Source organism: Marmota marmota, unplaced genomic scaffold (genome assembly GCF_001458135.2).
Source record: "Marmota marmota marmota unplaced genomic scaffold, marMar, whole genome shotgun sequence".
Lineage (NCBI taxonomy): Eukaryota > Metazoa > Chordata > Mammalia > Rodentia > Sciuridae > Marmota > Marmota marmota.
This window is the reverse complement of record NW_026000221.1, coordinates 12,054,990-12,073,604: the sequence shown is the minus strand read 5'-3', so window position 1 is coordinate 12,073,604 and position 18,615 is coordinate 12,054,990. Positions and strand designations below refer to the sequence as shown.

Sequence of the window (18,615 nt, the reverse complement as noted above, 5' to 3'; positions counted from 1 at the left end):
AAGAAGTATGTCAAAAAAGAAAGATTAATAGGGCTAACTCATGACAGGATCTACTGAAGTAATTGTAAAATTAGAACTTATGGTCTGAGGTTTCTCACTGTATTTCAGGAGGAAAATTTCAGTAACGGTGCAAGCGCTCTAAGATGAAGTCTGCCTGATCATTGACACCAGCACCCACTTTAACATACATATGATTGTAGATGAAGACCCCCCACCCCTGAATAGGATGGCCACCATGACAGCTCCACAGAGGAGCAACTAAGGTCAAAAACTTCCCCACCAAACATGAAAGAGGAGATAAACATCCGATTGGTAAAGACCACAGAAGGTGGAACCCAGTTTTGCAGGTAAACATCAGGCCAGCAATAAATTTGGAAGCAGCATCGTTTCCTTTGTGACTCTCTGACCACTCTCCCTCTTGAGAGGGTTCTTTGATTGAGCCTTACTTTACTTTCATTCAAACTAAAGTTCTTTTGTATGGTTTTTGGTGTCTGACTTTAAATTTTCTTTCACTGGAACACAAGAACTGGGGTGTAGGGTTTCAGCTCCCCAATCTCTTTTGACAAGACAACATCACTCCAAAGCATCCAGCAATCCCAGAAATGTCCTGTGTCAGGCAACTAAGCTTAGCCTTGGCCATTCAACACAACCAAATCTCATGAGACTTACAAACAATCCTAATGTTGTTCTTGACACAGTTGCTTTAGTTTTAGGTCTGTTTCCAGTCCTGTTCCATAAAGCAAAACTCCTAGTTTCTCAGTAGAAATACTCACCAATATACAGAAGGCAAAATAAAGTACCCCCTTTTGAGTTGGCTTAACCCTTCACATATTCAATATAATACCTCCAGGAGCCAAATGTGACTCATTGCTTCCCTCCTGGTTTGCCAGGGCTGGTAATTTTTAGAACTGTCAGATGGAAGAGCAGATTGTGTTTTCCAAGCATGTTGACATGTTGCTATCTTACACGTGCATGCATACACACACACACACACACACACACACACACACACACCCTTTCTTCCATACTCCTATTAAAATATGGCCTTTGAAGTCCTCCAATGAAATGTGTGGTCTATGGATGCTCCTTTCTCAAACCTGGGTGGAACTTCATAACTCTCTACCAGGAGAATGAAGAGGAAGTGATGCTGCGTGACTTTTGAGGTTGGGATATAAAATGCAATGACTTCAGCTTGGCTCACCCTCCAACTTGAGCTATTTGTTCTTGTAACCCAGCCAATGTTGTAAGCAAGCCCAGGCTACATGAAGATGCACTGGGTGGACGTACCAACCCACAGCCACAGCAGATCTCCACCAACAGAACTATAAGGGAATGAGACTATGGATAATAAGTCCAACCCTGACATTCGGGTTTTCTAGAAACTATGAGAGATAATAGAGGACTACAGCTGTTTGAAAGTCAATAAGTTTTGGAATGATTTTTTTTTTTTTATGTAGCTGTAAATAACCTCACCTTCTGAATATCAATTTCCAGCTAGACTTGAATTAAGCTGACACCTCCCCATAATTCTCTGGGCAATTTTTATTGACCAATTTTTATTAACCATGCTGAATTTCACATTCCTCCAGCTAATATTATCATTATGGTAGAAATAAGAAAATCATTCAAAAAATACTATTCCACATTCCTAACTCTGGATAAAATCCCCCAGATTGTTTTTTAAAGCCCTCCAGAGTACTTCTTTGTTTTCAACTGTTTTTCTCCTAGAGGGTTTGAAGAACATAGTTTGTTGTTGTTGTTTTGTTTAGTTTAGTTTTAAAATTTATTTCTGTTTGCTTTTAATGAAATTTGAATCCCTTTTCGTAGAAAATACATAGACCTTCCTACTCCCTACTATCCCACAATGAGGATTTAACCTAATTATTTGAATTTAATTTTTCCATATAAATCCCTGATTCCATTTGAATTATTTGACTTGGGGAAACCATCCTCAGATACACAGTTGTACTCACTCACACACAGAGTGACTCACAGTTATCACTCCTCAAATTCCATCCTCACTGCTCTTCAAACTGGTGGCTCATCCTCACCCTCACTGAGTAGTCACTCACCAACAAATACCTCCAACAAAACTCTAAAAAGCCTTTAGGAACAGGCCACCAGGAGGATCTCCACTCCAGTCTGTGACACAGCACACTCCTGAAGGCAGAATAATTCAATCTCCTCTCTAGATTATTACTTATCATGTCATATATGTTTTAGTTGCTCCATCTATAAAAGGGGAATGATAATTATACCCAGTTCCTTCATGTGAAAATTGCAGGAAAACATAAGCACTTACTAAATTGATGCATATTTACAATTATGTTTACATCTTATCTTCACACATGCATTCAATCTTTTTCTGAACAGGTTTTTATCTCACCTGACCATGGTGTATAGGCAATTGCTCATACTCATGTGAAAATGTACAGTTAGAGAATGTCAGGATATTACATTAGCAAATTATTTATTTGAAGAAAAAAAAGGAGGATTATATTTAAATTCAAGGAATGATCAAAATTTAAAAAGGAACCCTTGACTAAGGAAAATATTATCCTCTTCTAATATTTGACGTTGAAATTATTAATTCTGGCAAAATACATGCAAATTCAGGAAGCCAAGTTATGATGATACAATAAGAATAAGAAACAATTTTGGAAACTACAACTGCATCTTTGAGAAATTCAATGAATAAACTCCCAGAAAACCTACAACCCTTTCTCTCAATTCAAAGAGGTTAAAGAAAAAAAAAAAGTAAGTTTTGGCAATCTTTCTGCACTCAAAAGGACAGAGGTCAATTGTGATTTGGATAGCCAGGTCTGGTTTAGGATTTATATTCAAGTAATATGGGGATGAAAGTCTTAGTTGTTAGAAAGTGATGAGCAATTACATAAAATAAAAAAGCTCCGAACATAATGCTTACTTTGTGAAAAAGTAAATCTCCATCTGAATACTTCTACTCTGTAGCATTATAAGGCTTACTTTGAAAAGATAAAAATTTTTAAAAACTGCATTATGGTTATAGAAAAGAACCTCATCAGTATTCTAGGATCCTATGAAAGAGTCATAGGAAAACTAACATTGAGATGCTTTATCTTAAAAGTCAATGATATATAATTTATCTCCAGGAAAATTACAGTGTTATGGGTGAAAGATTTAGAATTTAATGGTTTTTACATTTTTATTCATTCACAGCAATACTTTATAAGAGGGTACTACACTACATCATCCCTGAAATGAAAAGTTCTGTTGAGAAAAAAATAAAAAACTGTTCTAAGTTTCATATAAAATGGACATTTAGAGGTAGGTGATTAATTTGAAATGAGAAACATCTCTACAGAGGGTGATGATCACATTCACATCACTGAACAAAATGTCCCCAAATAAAAATACAGTTAATTATATTATAACTTATTTACTTACTTTAATATTTTATAATATTAGATTGTTTACAAAGAATTATAGTAGTAGAAAATTCCTAAAAAATAATGTTTAGTGAGAAAATAGCAAATAAAATATATAATAGGACAATAGAATCAGGATAAAATAAATTAATTAATGGTATACTGATGGTAGAAATATAAGAAACATTTCTTGAATTTCAGGTTTATGGCTGACATTTTTCCTTTTGTATTTATTCTATTTTTTCAAATATTTTAATAAAAAGGTATCATTTATAATGAAGTATTTTTAAAGATTATTGTCTTTTCCTCTCTCTTCTCTGTTCCTCCTCATTCTGTTTATTTTCTTTATTTATAAGCTAGCAAACTAATTAAGAGTTTGAACTCTGGATTCCAAAACAACTGCGTTTAGATCACATTACAGCCACTTTATAACAGTGTGAACTTACATAAATTAGTAGACCTATAGTGTTCTAAATATATAAAAATCAGCATAACATAATAACAACATCTGCATCTTTGAAAAATTAAATGTGTTACTTGAAATAAAGCTGTTAGCATTATATCTGATTCACTGTTATCACTCAATAAATGAGATTTGCCACTACAGACTCTCTTTTTGTCACCTGATCAATTTGTGTCCTTTTGTGAACCTTTTTTCAGAGAAGTTCAGTATCAGATTTAGAAGGCACAACAAATATTACCCAACTAAAGCAAATATCTGTGTGTTCTTTCAAAAAAACTAACTTATGCAAAAAGGTTTGCAAAAGTCCCAGGAAGCACTGTTTTCATGAAATCATGTTTCTCAAAAATATAAGGAAGATTTTCATGTGTCAAAAAAGAAGAAAACTATGCAACTTAAAATTATGTTGAAGAAAACACTGGTATTATTTCATTGTTCTGATTTTATTTTCTCAAAATTGAACTAACCTACCTGCCAATGAAGTCACATTCTGTGGGGATGATGGGGAGCCAAGGTTATCCTCTAGACCTAAATAAAATAATCTGTATTTATTTATTTATTTTTTTTTATTGGTTGTTCAAAACATTACAAAGCTCATGACATATCATCTTTCATACATTTGATTCAAGTGAGTTATGAACTCCCATTTTTACCCCAAATACAAATTGCAGAATCACATCAGTTACACATTCACAATTTTTACATAATGCCATATTAGTGACTGTTGTATTTTGCCGCCTTTCCTATCCCCTACTATCCCCCCTCCCCTCCCCTCTCATCTTCCCTCTCTACCTCATCTGCTGTGGTTTAATTCTCTCCCTTGTTTCCCCCCCCTTTCCCCTCACAACCTCTTATATGTAATTTTGTGTATTTATTTTTAAGAGTTTGCAGCATTTGCTGAGTGAGATTTCCTGTGATTTCTCAACATGAACTCTGTAAGACATTAAACAAGGACATTTGAGATGAAAATACAAAAACCTTCTTGTTTGAATCTCTTTGTTAAAATTTCAAAGCACATCCTTGAAACACACTTTGCTTTCGTCTGTATACATAGCTATATATAGTTATATGTGAATCACATTTGTGTGAACTCACAAGAATATGCAATTATTCACCCATTTTGAATCATTTCCTTGAATTTACCCATGCTTTTAAAAAATGTCTTTCAACATAAGAAAATTAAATCTTTTAATATTGGTGTTTCTTTTAATCAGAGTTCTCCAGAGAAACAGAATCAATAATATCTATACTCAAGAGAGCCAGTGGTATATTTCCAAATAGAGTCCTAAGGCATGAGAACCAGAAAAGCTGATGGTATTGAGTACCAAAACAAAACCACCAGGTTCGAACTCCAAGAATGGCTATTATTTTCATGTGACTCCAAAGATAGGAAAAGACTGGTTTCCCAGCTCAAATTCAGACAGAAATTCCCTCTTACTCATCTAAGATTTGTCCTTTTGTTCTATTCAGGATTTCACCTTATCGGACAAATGCCTCCCACAGTATGGAGATTCTTCAGAAATATAAAAATACAATTGCCACCTGATCAAGCAATCCAACTACTGGGTATGTGTCCAAAGAAAATGAAACCAGTATTTTGAAAAGGCATCTGCATTCCTATGTTCATTGCATCACTATTCACAATAGCCAGGAAATGGAAACAAACTACATGTCTGTCAGCTGATGAATAGACAAAGAACATGTGGCACAAATACACAGTGTAATCATAAATAGATTGAAATCCATCATTTGCGACAACATGGATGAAATGGAGATTAATTATGTTAACTGAAATAAGTCAAACACAGAAAAACAAGATCTCTGAGAAAGGAAATGTAATGAAAAGGCGATTTGCTAAAATATGTGAAACATTAATATTATTACTGTTTCTATTCAGCTTTTTCCCCACCTGATAAAATTCTTAGATCCTCTCAGGTTGAATATGTCCATGCTACAAAGCACTTCTCCACATTCATAAAAACTGGTATGAATACACTTGATCCAAATCCATCGTTTCAGCTATAATGGATCCATTGGAGTGGACACAACTCTGCCTATGAAAGATATCTATATTTAAAGTGAAGGACCAGGTCACACATAATAGGTCATTTTTTCCCTCTTTCATTTCTAATGAAAATAGAAGAGTACATCAAATATCAAATATCAAATCCAACTTGTAATCATGTATATATAACACTTCCATTTTTATATAGTAAGCACACAAATTATTAAATATCAATAAAGTATTTTATCTTTATGATATAAAGTATTAAGTCAACAACAAACCAACAAAATATAGTAAATAAAATTATTAAAAATAGGAAAAGATAAAATAATTCTCTTAAGGAAAAAGTAAAGAATATGTTAAAAGCCACTGAAGAAGACAGAAAACTAGGCAAAATTCATTCAGATATCCTGAAGAAGTGGTAAGATTACTAAAGTCAAAGTTATTGAAGAATCCTTATTAAGAGAAAGGATTTTAGAAACTCCTTATTAGTCAATATGTTTAAAATAGATAATTTTCTGATTTTTCCAGAAAAATATCCAAGAACAGAATGGTTAAAGAATTATAGCCCAATTTATGATAGTAACCATCAAAACGGCATTGTACAGGACTAGACTTTTTCTTATTATCAGAAAATACTTCATTCCAAAATATATTGAGCCTCAGTCAGTCTTGGCAATATAATGGCTGCAAATACATTATTTTTGTTATTTTTCTATCTTTTATTAACATATGTTATTGTATTACACCATGAATATTCATTGCCACAATGAAATTATCTGCTCAAATGCAAATGCCTTGTGAATCAAGGCAGAAAATACTAATAAAATAGATAATCACATGAACTGTGATCCATTGAGATATGTAAGCCCAAAGGCTTTCAAATTCAATTTTTCTTTCTGATAGGTTTGAAATTGAAATTTCTTTCTTTTGCCATTATGACTTCACAGTAAAGGAACATTTCCAAATAAGTATTTGAATTAAAAGTGATGAAATCTTCTGGGTATTTAGTATTGTGAGAGAGAGACAAACAAAAAATATATTTAATAAACAAAAACAATCTTCATCAACATTCTTTACTTCACAGACTTAAACTCAAAGGCATTAGCTTCTGCAATTGCCCTCAAGCTGATGTAAATGTCCAATACCTGCTAGTTAACCTCAGTTTAGAGACAGAAGCCAAGACTGATTGGCAATGTTTTATTTGGTCATACACTAAGCACACTAGAAAGTGCATTATAGACTTTGTCCCTAGTAGCTTTCTCCACTTGATATCTCACATTTTGTTTGTGATATCTCCAGTCAGGGTTTTCTTTTCTTCTTTTTTTTCCTGATTCAAATGATATAGCTCCTATAATCTCCTTAGAGATTCTAAAATGATATTAAAGTTTCAATCCTCATCTAAGGCAATAAGAAGTATGTGACCAATATGATAGTTCCCTATTTCTCCATGTATTTTCACTAGGTTCCTAGAAATCATTTTCCTTTGTTCTTCTATTTCATGACCTACTTCTTCTTAGTTTCTTTATTAGCTCTGCTCCTTTCTATAATCACTAACATGTGAACTTCCCTTAGGCACAGTAATTACATCGTCCCTCTCATCTATTCATTCTCCTCCCCAAATAAGACTCATCCAGTCTCATTAATTTAAATACCACCTGTAAATAAATAGCTCTCTGCTCAGACCAATCTCCTAGACTCACAGCTCATATACCTGACAACCTACTTGTATATCTACTTGGGTATCTAACAGGCAACTCAGATTTCACATGCACTGTTAGAGTCTATAAACAAGTCAAAATAACACCTGGCATTTTGCCAGGGGNGTACACAAGTAGTTCGTCCCCCCCCCGTTATTTTGCCGCAGCCGGACTGCGGCAATGCACAAAATGAAAATTCTAACTTTCCCTATCCCAGTAAATTATAATTCTGTATCTCTAGTTGGTTACATAAAAAATTTTATTAGTGATTCTTTTTCTTTCAAAGGCAGCATCAAATCCATTAATGAAACCAATAAGTATTCATTAAAAGTTTACTGAAGATTTAACTACTTTAGTAATTTGAGCCTCTTACACTACAGTAGATTATATATGTCCACATATAGTTTGAGAGTTTTCCCACCAAGAGATGAGCTTTACCAATCTCACGAGATAATAAATAGATAATCAGATATAAAGGCTAGTTACCTTGATTTGATCATTATACATTGTATAAATGCATAAAAACATTACACTGACCTGCCAAAATATGTTGCAGGCGTGCGCTTAGCATGCATGAGGCACTGGGTTTAATCCTCAGCACCACATAAAAATAAAATAAAGATATTGTGTCCACTTATAACTAAAAATAAACATTAAAAATATGTAAAATTATCACATATGTCAAAAAACTAAACAAAAATTTACTATTAAAATATATTCATATGTAATATGGATATAAATATAACAGATATGACACTTGCATCCCACCTTGTATCCTCCAGACCAACCACTAGCTGAATACCTCCAAAAGACCCTATGGTTTATACTATACATAAGCTCAGACTCCCAGATTCTCTACTGAGGAACCATGTATTTTGACAGAATATTTCTTATTCTAAGCATTTTCATCTTCTTTTAATATGCATATGACTAAAATATCAAAAATAAAACAACACGCTGTTGCAAAGTAGATAGCCAAGAGATTTGAAACAAAAAAAATATATAATAATCTGTAATTAAAATCTAAAATCTATATAATCTGTAATTAAGTAAAAATGGTGTGATTTTTACTTTATCTAAAATAAAAACCAGAAGTTTGAAAATGAAAAAAAGGTGAAAGAAATGAAAAATGGTGAAATGAAAAATAAGTGAGTTAATTAAAGATAGCTATACAATGTAAAAACAACAATGAGAAGCAATGAGACTAAGAGTTTTACCCAAAACAGCTAATAGTAAGTATAAGACTCAAAATGGCCTTGTATTTACTATCTCCTTTAAGTGGCAAAACACCCCATGAAGAAGGTACTACACTTTAGGTAAGGAAAGAAATTAACATGCTCTACATGACATGGCTAACGAAGTGAACTTAGATTCATTAGGTTTCAAAACCTGACTTTAATGTATTGTACTCTAACAGCAATATTAAACCATGTTCCATAATCATAAACAGAAAGAGAGATGAGGTTTAGATTTCCTGCCCAGGAATTTGGGCTGCTTCTATGATGGCTTTGACCTCCAGAATATAATAGAAATGATGCTGTGCCTGTTTCTAGATGCAGGCCTTAAGACAGTGTCACCTACTGCTTTTGTTTCTTAAAATGCATATATTTGGAGCCATAAAATTCCATATAAAGCAGATCAAATACCATGTTGGTAAAACCATGGGGCAAGCTCATAGACTACACAGAGGGAGAGAGGGACTCCACCAAGCCCAGATTTCTCAACATCCCTGTCAAAGAACCAAGCATATACCACCAGCTGAATACCTCCAAAAGACCCTAGTTTACCACTCATGAAGAATAATTGCCCAGATGAGGGCCTTCTTTGTCCTTGGCTTATAAACTTGTGATAGATAATAAAATTCTTATTAATGTCACCAAGCGTGGGGGTAAATTTTTTCCAAGTAATAGATAACAATATCCTCTACCAAGGTATGTTATTCCTTTCTTAGATTTTTATAATAATTTTAAAATATATTTTAAATTTTTTTTCCTTTGGTACTGGGGATTGAACCCAAGGATGATTTTTAACAACAGAGCTAGATCCCTGGTCATTTTATTTTATTTTATTTTGAGACAGGGACTCATTAAGTTACTGAGGCTGGCCTCAAACTTGCCGTCTTCCTGCCTCAGCCTCCTGAGTTGCTGGGGTCACAGGTGTGTGCCACCACACCCAGCCATTCCTTTGATGAGTAACTGTAAAATCTTCTAATTTAGCTCTGATCCTTTTGATTCTTCACTTGATCTTCCCAAGCATCCACCATAATCTTCTGAAAATATGTCACTACTCTGCTCAAAACCCTCCCACAGATTCTCACTGATGTTATTAGCTATAGCTTTAAAAGAGCTTTGATAGCCCTATCTGAACCTAACCTCTTTTAATGTTCTGACCTTATATCTTATCATTTTTCCCTATACTTACTCTGCTGGTGAGTATGGCTTCACTGATGTTCCTAGAACACACCGAGCACCCCCCTATACGCACAATGTTTTTACTACTACATTTGATTTTACAACTCCTTCTGTCCAGACAGACCTCCTCCAGTGTCACTCACATAGCTCACTCCTCATTTTTTAATCCATTTTCTGCTTAAATGCCACCTTCTAAGAGATAATGACTACCTATTAAATAACAGTCTCATCACACCATGCTCTATCATCTTACCTTATTCCATTGTCCCCAACCCTATAACTTTCCTATGTAAAGTACCTCTTCATTTGCTTATTTTCTGTTTCATCTCATTTTACACAATTATATTCACATTCTTCTTTAAAAACTATATATCTTTAAACTGTAATTGTTTTTACATTTTTGAAAAGAATACAACTTTATAATGTTTGCAATTCGTTTTTCATTCAACAATTTATTGCAATTTATTGTTTTTCAAAACTTGTTGCATGTTTTTGTAGCTTTTAACTTTTTATGATACAACTTTTGAGAATATAAAATACATATATTCTTGTCTTGATTGGCATTTAGATGTTTTCCAGATTTGCTACTATGAGTAATGCTACAGTGAACATTATTCTACCTGTCTTCTACCACATATGTGAAAAAGTTTTCTTTAGCAACATACCTATCTTTATAGAGGGTATTTGCATCTAATGCTTTTTCCATTACTCACTGCATCTTCACTGAAAACTATCTACGCTCCCTTGGCTTTGTAGTGAAACATGTAAAGCTTATAACCAGGGAATGAAGACATTCCCTGAGACACAGAATTAAGAATCAATAACTGCAGCTCAGGAGACTGAGGCAGGGGGAGCATGAGTTCAAAGCCAGCCTCAGCAGAATTGAGGTGCTAAGCAACACAGTGAGACCCTGTCTCTAAATAAAATTCAATATGGGGCTGGGGATGTGGCTCAGTGGTCGAATGCCTCTGCGTTCAATTCCCCATACCAAAGGGGAAAAAAACATCAATAACAGAGAAACCAGGAACAGTCCCATATATATATAAAGATTGATTGATTGATTGATTGATTTTTATGTGGTACGGAGGATCAAACCCAGTGCCTCACATGTGCTATGCAAGCGCTCTAGCTCTAAGCCACAACCCCAGCCCTGATTTTGTTTTTAGAAATGGGGTCTCACTATGTTGCCCAGACTGACCTCAAATTTGTTATCTTCCTGCCTAAGCCTCCCACATAGCTTAGATCACAGGTGTGCAGCACCACACTGCTTATCCTTGAAATTTGCAACTGTCATGATCTAATAACCCCTATTATTTTTTCTTTAACCATACATTCTGTTCCTTGTCTCAGAAATTGTAATACTTCTTTAATTTTGTTTCCAATTGTACCCTTATATTTACCCTCACCCCAAGTGTTTCCAGTCAGGTTTCTTATTTGCAAATGGTCCTTTGCCATCCATTATTTTCTATCAGAAAGATGCCTACCCACACTTCAAAAGCTAGCTTTATTTTCATCTTTTTTGTGATTCCATTCTTGATCACAATGGAGATGATATGACACCTTCACAATTTTCTGTTCCTCCTTCGTTGGGTAATATTCAGTTTCTATAATCTTAGATCCTCCATTTCAGTGGGCATCTTCTCATATGCTGCAGTATGCTTCTCCCCTTGTTCAATTTGTGTGCTTTCTGAGTTCAGGGACCCTAAGTTTATTATTTCTTCTAAGACACTAAATCATTATTAAATAAATACATTGTATCTGTCCTTATTCCGTGTAGAAATCACAGTCACACTCCAGTTTTTTGATGTCCAAGAGACATATTCTGTGTTGGACAGAACAGTCTATATCTCCATCACTGTTAAAAATAAAGCAATGAAACTGCCCTAACCATTAGCTAGCAAAAATGTCTCCCCAGAGCATCACACAAAGTGTTCTCAGAGTGTGTTCATCATTCTTGTGAGCTTTGACAGATACAAAATCTGCCAAACTAAAGAAAGATCACATTTAAAACTAAAGTGCTTTGGGCTGGGGAGGTGGATCAAGCTGTGACACGCTTACCTGGCATGTGCGGGGCACTGGGTTTGATCCTCAGCACCATATAAAAATAAAAATAAAGATGTTGTGTCCACCGAAAACTAAAAAATAAATATTAAAAAATTCTCTCTCTCTCAAAAAACAAACAAACAAAAAAAAAAACTAAAATGCCTTCATGATTATGGAGGATAAAGTAAATAGATGATAAGTGAGCATGCCCATAAACCCAGCTACCAGGCAGGATAAGGCGGAAAAATCAGGGGGAGCCTGGGCAACACAGTGAGATCCTGTCTCAAAAAAAAAAGTGCTCTTTGAGTATTTAAGAGGAAAAAGTACAACTGACAAAATGGTTATAAATATTTGTAAACAGAAAGGCAAATAAATAACCCTTCAAAACAGGATAGTGATAGGAATACAGAACAGGAAAAAATGAATGAAATCAATGCATCTCACATGACCCAGAATGAGAAAAAGAAATTATATGTTGCTGCACCAACATAGAGCCCTAGTGTCAAATCTTTCAGAGACAGCTGGTGATTCTACCATGTTTGTCAGGAACCAGTGATGACAGCCTCACAAAAATTTTTATAGTTTTCCTGAAATTAGCTAAATTCACTTCACAAAACTTCTACTGAGATGGTTCTGACAAGCTCATCTAGTATATCAGCTATTTAATGTCTAACTCCTTTGCCAAAATTCAATGGAATAATGTTTTTTAAAAATGTTTGTGGTTGTATGTAATCTATCATTATCAAAAAATATGTAATTATCACGTTTGTATTTTTCTGATCACCACAAAAACAAAAAAAAATGCTACAGCATATGTGTTATGGTATGAAACATAGACAGTATATCAACAAATATTGCACAGCATTTTCAAATTATAATTTGTTCACTTGATTAGGAGAGGGAGGATGTGGGAAATTGAAGAAGAGATGTTGGTTCTTACATTACTTTTTACACAGACCTTAAAAAATCATTTCCCCAGATAACTTTATTTTGGTTTTCAGGAAAGATGTTTATCATAAATATCCATATTCCTCATCATAACCAATGACAGAAAGTTCATCACTAGACTTGTGGGCAGTAATTCTCCACTAGCTGCAAACCTTATTACTCAGGAAGCTTTAAAAATGCATATGCTTTGGCTCTATCTCAGCTCTATTGATCTTGAATCTCCCTAAGTGGAAACTGGAGACTATATTTTTCAAAAGTCTATTTATTATGGTCATGTGTTAGCTTTTGCAATCCCTGATATTGTTGTATGTTGCCTGTTTACATCTGCAACAGCTATTTCTGGATTCTCCAGATCTCCCAAATGATGAATGATATGCAGGGGAAGAATTATATCACCACACAACTTTCACAATCACCTGTCCAACAGGTGCTGGTGATGTACTAACAATCACTGAAACAACACAGGGTCTTAGTATATTTAATTATATTAAAAAAACACACACACACACACATCTTGAAACTATGGCCTCATCCAGCAAACAAGTTGGACTGCATCAGAATAGATGGGAAGTAAAGTGCACCTGGATCAGGTAGGACTTGCTCCAGGGTGGATAGGTCATTTGTTGCATAGAACTAAGAATATAGTAAATTCTATTAATGGTATCCTACCAACTTCTGTGAACTCTTGTTTATTCTAGGAACATTTTGATTAAAGGCATTAACTATGATAGGTAAACCATAGTGGTAGGAAGGTAAACTGGAGAACATGAAAAGGTCTACTCCCTTAGGTAACAAGCTGTGAAAGCAGGTTTTCAAGACCCCAGGCAAGTAAATTGTAATAAAAGGGAAAGGAAAAGGAAAAATAATCCCGAAATCCAACAGCACAGACTAACCATATCAACCAAGGTCCAAAACTGTACATTGGTAGATATGAAAGTGCCACTTGAGGCTTAAATGTCATGTGCACATTATTGGTCTTAGGACAACGGATTTATTCCTCTACAATGATATATAAGGCATGATAACCATGAAAGTATAACACAAATAATATCTGATAAGCATAAAAGTCCACATACAAACTGCAGGAGCTGAGTACAGGAGCTGAGTATAATTTAGGAACAAAAAGGAGCTGAGTATAATTGTACAGGAGTTGAGTATAATTTAGGAACAAAAAGAAAGAACAAGTGACAGAATTCCATAACTAAATAAGAAAATTTCATTTTTTTTTCAATTTAAGAGTAATATATCAAAGACTAGAGTGAAACCTAAAATAACAAAATGCTGGCTAGGTTAGGATCATAGTGCTTTTCTGACTGTGTAGAGAATTGCTTCTAGAACTGTAAAAACTGTGAATAGCGATTGCTTCCCAGAAGGAGATGAGTAGACATGGAGATGGGAGAGTCATAGTACAAAGGGCCTGCTCTTTTGAAAGTTCTATATTTTAAAGCCTATGCATCTATAAATGATTTAAAAGTTAAGAACTTTTCAAACAAGAGGTGTGTGTTCCAATTTATTATCTTTGATACATGGATATAACCATATTCTGAAATTAGTGATCAAAAGAGTTTCTATCAGCCCAGTGCATACCTTGGTAAGACCACTAAATAGTTGTGGGACCAACAAATTCTAGATTTTTTCAGAAACAAATGCCAAAATAATAAAAATAAAGTTCAATTGAACGTGGCAATACAGTTGTTTTGATAACATCTTGGAATGATTAAGAAGAGATATACACCCTAGTCAACTGTGCCATGTTTGTATATTTAACAGAGAATATCCTATGATCCATGTATGATGGGTTAACTCAGGGCTGTCAAAAGCCAGGGAAAACTATTTGAAATGAATTGAAGTGTCAAAATACTATAAAATAAACCCATGTATGATGTAATTGTAAAGTTAATTGCACTTACAAGCTCAATACTCAAAACAATGAAATAGGTTGGTATTTTATAGGTACTGGGTTTGAGAGGATGTGTACGGTTTTGTAATGCTATTTAGAATTACCAAAGCTATTTCACAAGAAACACTATCACTTTTTGCATCCCAGAAATCTTTAAGAAGTGGGTATCACTTTTTGTTTGTTTGTTTTACAAAAGAGATTTGCTAAAGTTGTAGAAAATACCAGAAATTATACTTAAAGGTTTTTACTTAAATATCTTGATTTTTCCAGGCTACATTTTGATGATTTAGACATCACATGAATCAAAACCAGTCTTTCTGAAACTACTAGTTTAAAATTTTTCTCCACATTTAGGCAAGGTTAATCCGTTTGATTAGTCTTTATGGCATAGTTGCCACATATAGAGAATATAGAGTCTGAACATGTCATCTCATCTCAAAGGCATGTAAAATTAATAGTACCTACTTTTTTCCTAGTCTTAATATTTTAAATACTTTTATTCCCATTAACTTCTAGTGTATCAAACACAAAGCTCAACTAGGATTTCAGTACAACCGTACAAATTGATATACTTGCTCCCCGAGAAGTATTACAATCCATTATGCCACTGTATGCATCAAGACCTTTCAACTGTAGATTACTAATATAAACCACTAAAATATTTTATGTTAATCTATAATCTAGGGTGCTCTAATCCAAAAAATAACCAAAAGAAAATGTTACCAAATTTAAGTCAGCATATTGCCATATTGACTATACAAGCTAAATCCTATTTATAAACAATATATTTCCTTACAAAAATTGGTTATATAAGAATAATAGAAAAATGTTGACATTTAGTGTTGTTAAAGGGATTCATTCATATCTGAGTTTTTAAAAACATCATTATACTATTGTTTTTTACAAGGATATGATCAATATCTACTAAAATAATAGATGTGCAAAATTATATTCAAATTTGCATATGAAATTAGTATTAGGATCAAGTGGCAAGATGTCTCTTTTATTTCAAAATATCCTATGTCCTAGGGGCTGGAATTGTGGCTCAGTTGGCAGAGTGCTTGCCTAGCATGTGTGAAGCACTGGGTTTGATTCTCAGCACCCCATATAAATAAATAAAACAAAGGCCTATTGAAAACTAAAAAAAAAAAAAAAAATTAATCCTATGTCTTAAAAAGAAAATAGAGTGTTTACCTACTTATAATCCTTCCAAGTGTTATCTTTTCATAACTATATATTGTTTATATAGAGAAGGAATTGATATTGCAGCCATATCAGGTTACTTCTTTTCTTAATATTCTTTCAAATTTTTAAAAAATATTTTTTAGTTGTCGATGGGCCTTTATTATTTATTTATATGCAGTGCTGAGAATAGAACCCTGTGCTTCACACATGCTGAACAAACACTCTCCCACTGAGCTACAACTCCAGCCCCCTCTTTCAACTTTTAAGTGAAAGTTGTCTCTCATTGTCTTTAGTCTGTTCTGTTGAAAGAGATTATATTAAGAAATAGTTCCTTAGACTTCTCATTTCCATATTTATAGACAAATCTAAAAAGTATGAAAAATATTTAAGGAAATTTAAGTTTTTTTAAAAAGCTCTAATGTGGTAAAATGACTAATTTCTAATGAAAAGCCATTATAATTTGTAATAGAAACTCAACTTCTAACCAACGTCTATGTCCTCACCCTCCAAAAATATGAAATATTTTCCAGATATCATCAAATTCCAAGCAGGACTAATTACAAAATGATTCTTTAGAAATGTTCATGTACAGAAATTCAGACTTTGAAAAAATATATTATTTCAAGGGATGCAAAATAATTTCAAATTGTTAATAATGTATTTAATTATGATATTTTATAGTCTGTATTTAAGGATAAAAAGAAAGAACACATGATAAGGTGAATACCCAGAAATGCTAGAAATGTCCCTAAAGTCATAAAGCCAATTAATGACAAGGTAAATTATTTGAACCCAGAGCTTTTGAAATATAGTCTACATATCTTTGTATCACAGCAGCACATGTTCAATTAATTGTATCAGAGATATAATTCAAAGCAATTTGAAAAGGGAGCACAGATACACTCCAAGTCAACATCATGTAAGCAAAATAAAATATAAAGAGGGACAAGAAAGTACAGGCACATGCATGGAAATATCTAGATCCAAAACCACACAGATTTTGGCTGAAAAAACTTACAAACAGGACAGAATGTGGAAATTTCTGACCCTCCCAAGTAAAGGAAAGGAAAAAGTTACTTACATTTAGAATTTCAATTTTATAGCTAGTTCTTTCTACTAAATCATTCTTTCTACTAAAATAAATAGCGCATCAATACCTCAGAAGTAACATATTTCTTGGTTCTGATGAATAAAAACAAATTTTGCAAGTGTTTATTTAAATGTTATTTATAGCTTTTTAGATATTAAAAATATGTATACACTGTTGTGTGTTATAGCAATCTTCAATAAACACCATGGGCCAAGGTCATATATGGTTCTATAAAGGTGATTATATAATGCAATATGAAAGAATATTGGAGAACCTTCTAAAATAAACATATTCTAAAACACTTTTTTCATATAGAAGTTGCATCTGCTAGCTCTTTATGGGGACTCTCAGGTGGACAATTCAGCACTGAAAGTTTCATAATGCTGTCTGTGGAATGACCAGGAGGGTAGACAGGATTGCCACTTAGAATTTTGTAGTTTCTCTCTCAAAAAAGGTCACCAAGGTAAGGATTAGTGACAACTGAAATGCCACCACTCCTGCAGTTCCCAAAATATACAATTTGGCTGGTTAGCTCAGAGGAGGAGGGGGTTCACAATTCATCGACACAGGAACTATTCCTTTCTCCTAAATGAACAAAAGCATATAGAATGCACTAGCAGCACACTGGAGATGGGTGGCAAAGATTAAATAATATTTTAAAATTGAACCTCTAGCCTTGGTTTCCATCCCAAATCAATAGTAATATGCTTGAGTATCTATAGGTCATACCAGGGCTTTTCTTGTCATATAGCTCTGAATCTATTTAATCCTGAAAACCAGTCAGTTCAGTCTGAGAGATGTGTAATGGGACGCACAGAAATAATGGCTGTGAACTGAAGGAATTTAATTATAGAAATCATTAACATGAAAGTCTTGATTGGTTCCTATTTTGTATGAGCAGGACTACACACTAACAAACCAACTAAATAGGATACAACGGGTGAAGACCTCAAGATAATCAACAAGTTTATAGATTGCTTAATATATTCCATCTAGATAACATGGTATATAAACAAAAAAATAAAATAGATTATGGTATAATTAGTACTAAAAGCTCTTGCTGGTAATTGGAGAATAGATGAGCTGTATACTAACATTTCTCTTTCAAAACACATGTTTTCTGTATGCTTTGAAAAAGCTAGAAAAAGTAGGGATTAAGATACAGTTCAATTTTATGCCATTTAAATTGTGAATTTTCCATTTTATTATGTTTTATGAATTTATTGGTACAATATAATTATACATAATAGTAGGATTCATTGTGATATATTTATATATGTGCATTTTATTGATCGGTTTCCTCCCATTTCCTTCCCTCCTCCCCCCGTGATCCCCTTCACTACTCTACTGCTGGTCCCTCTTTTATTTTCATGAAGTCCCCTTTCTTCCTTCTTTATATATTGATTGATTATATATATATATATATATATATATATATATATATATATATATATATATATATATAT

General features: G+C 33.6%; 1 protein-coding gene across 5 annotated transcripts in view; it reads right to left on the bottom strand.

Annotated features, from left to right (window-relative positions):
• Prr16 (proline rich 16) overlaps positions 1–18,615 on the bottom strand; it is a 160,775-nt gene that overhangs the window by 68,577 nt on the left and 73,583 nt on the right. The window contains exon 2 of one of the 5 annotated variants that reach the window (XM_048792028.1): positions 4,339–4,395. The exons of the other annotated variants lie outside the window; for them this stretch is intronic. The gene's annotated coding sequence lies outside the window, so the exon portion shown is untranslated. The remainder of the gene's footprint in view (positions 1–4,338; positions 4,396–18,615) is intronic. 5 annotated transcript variants of the gene reach the window in all.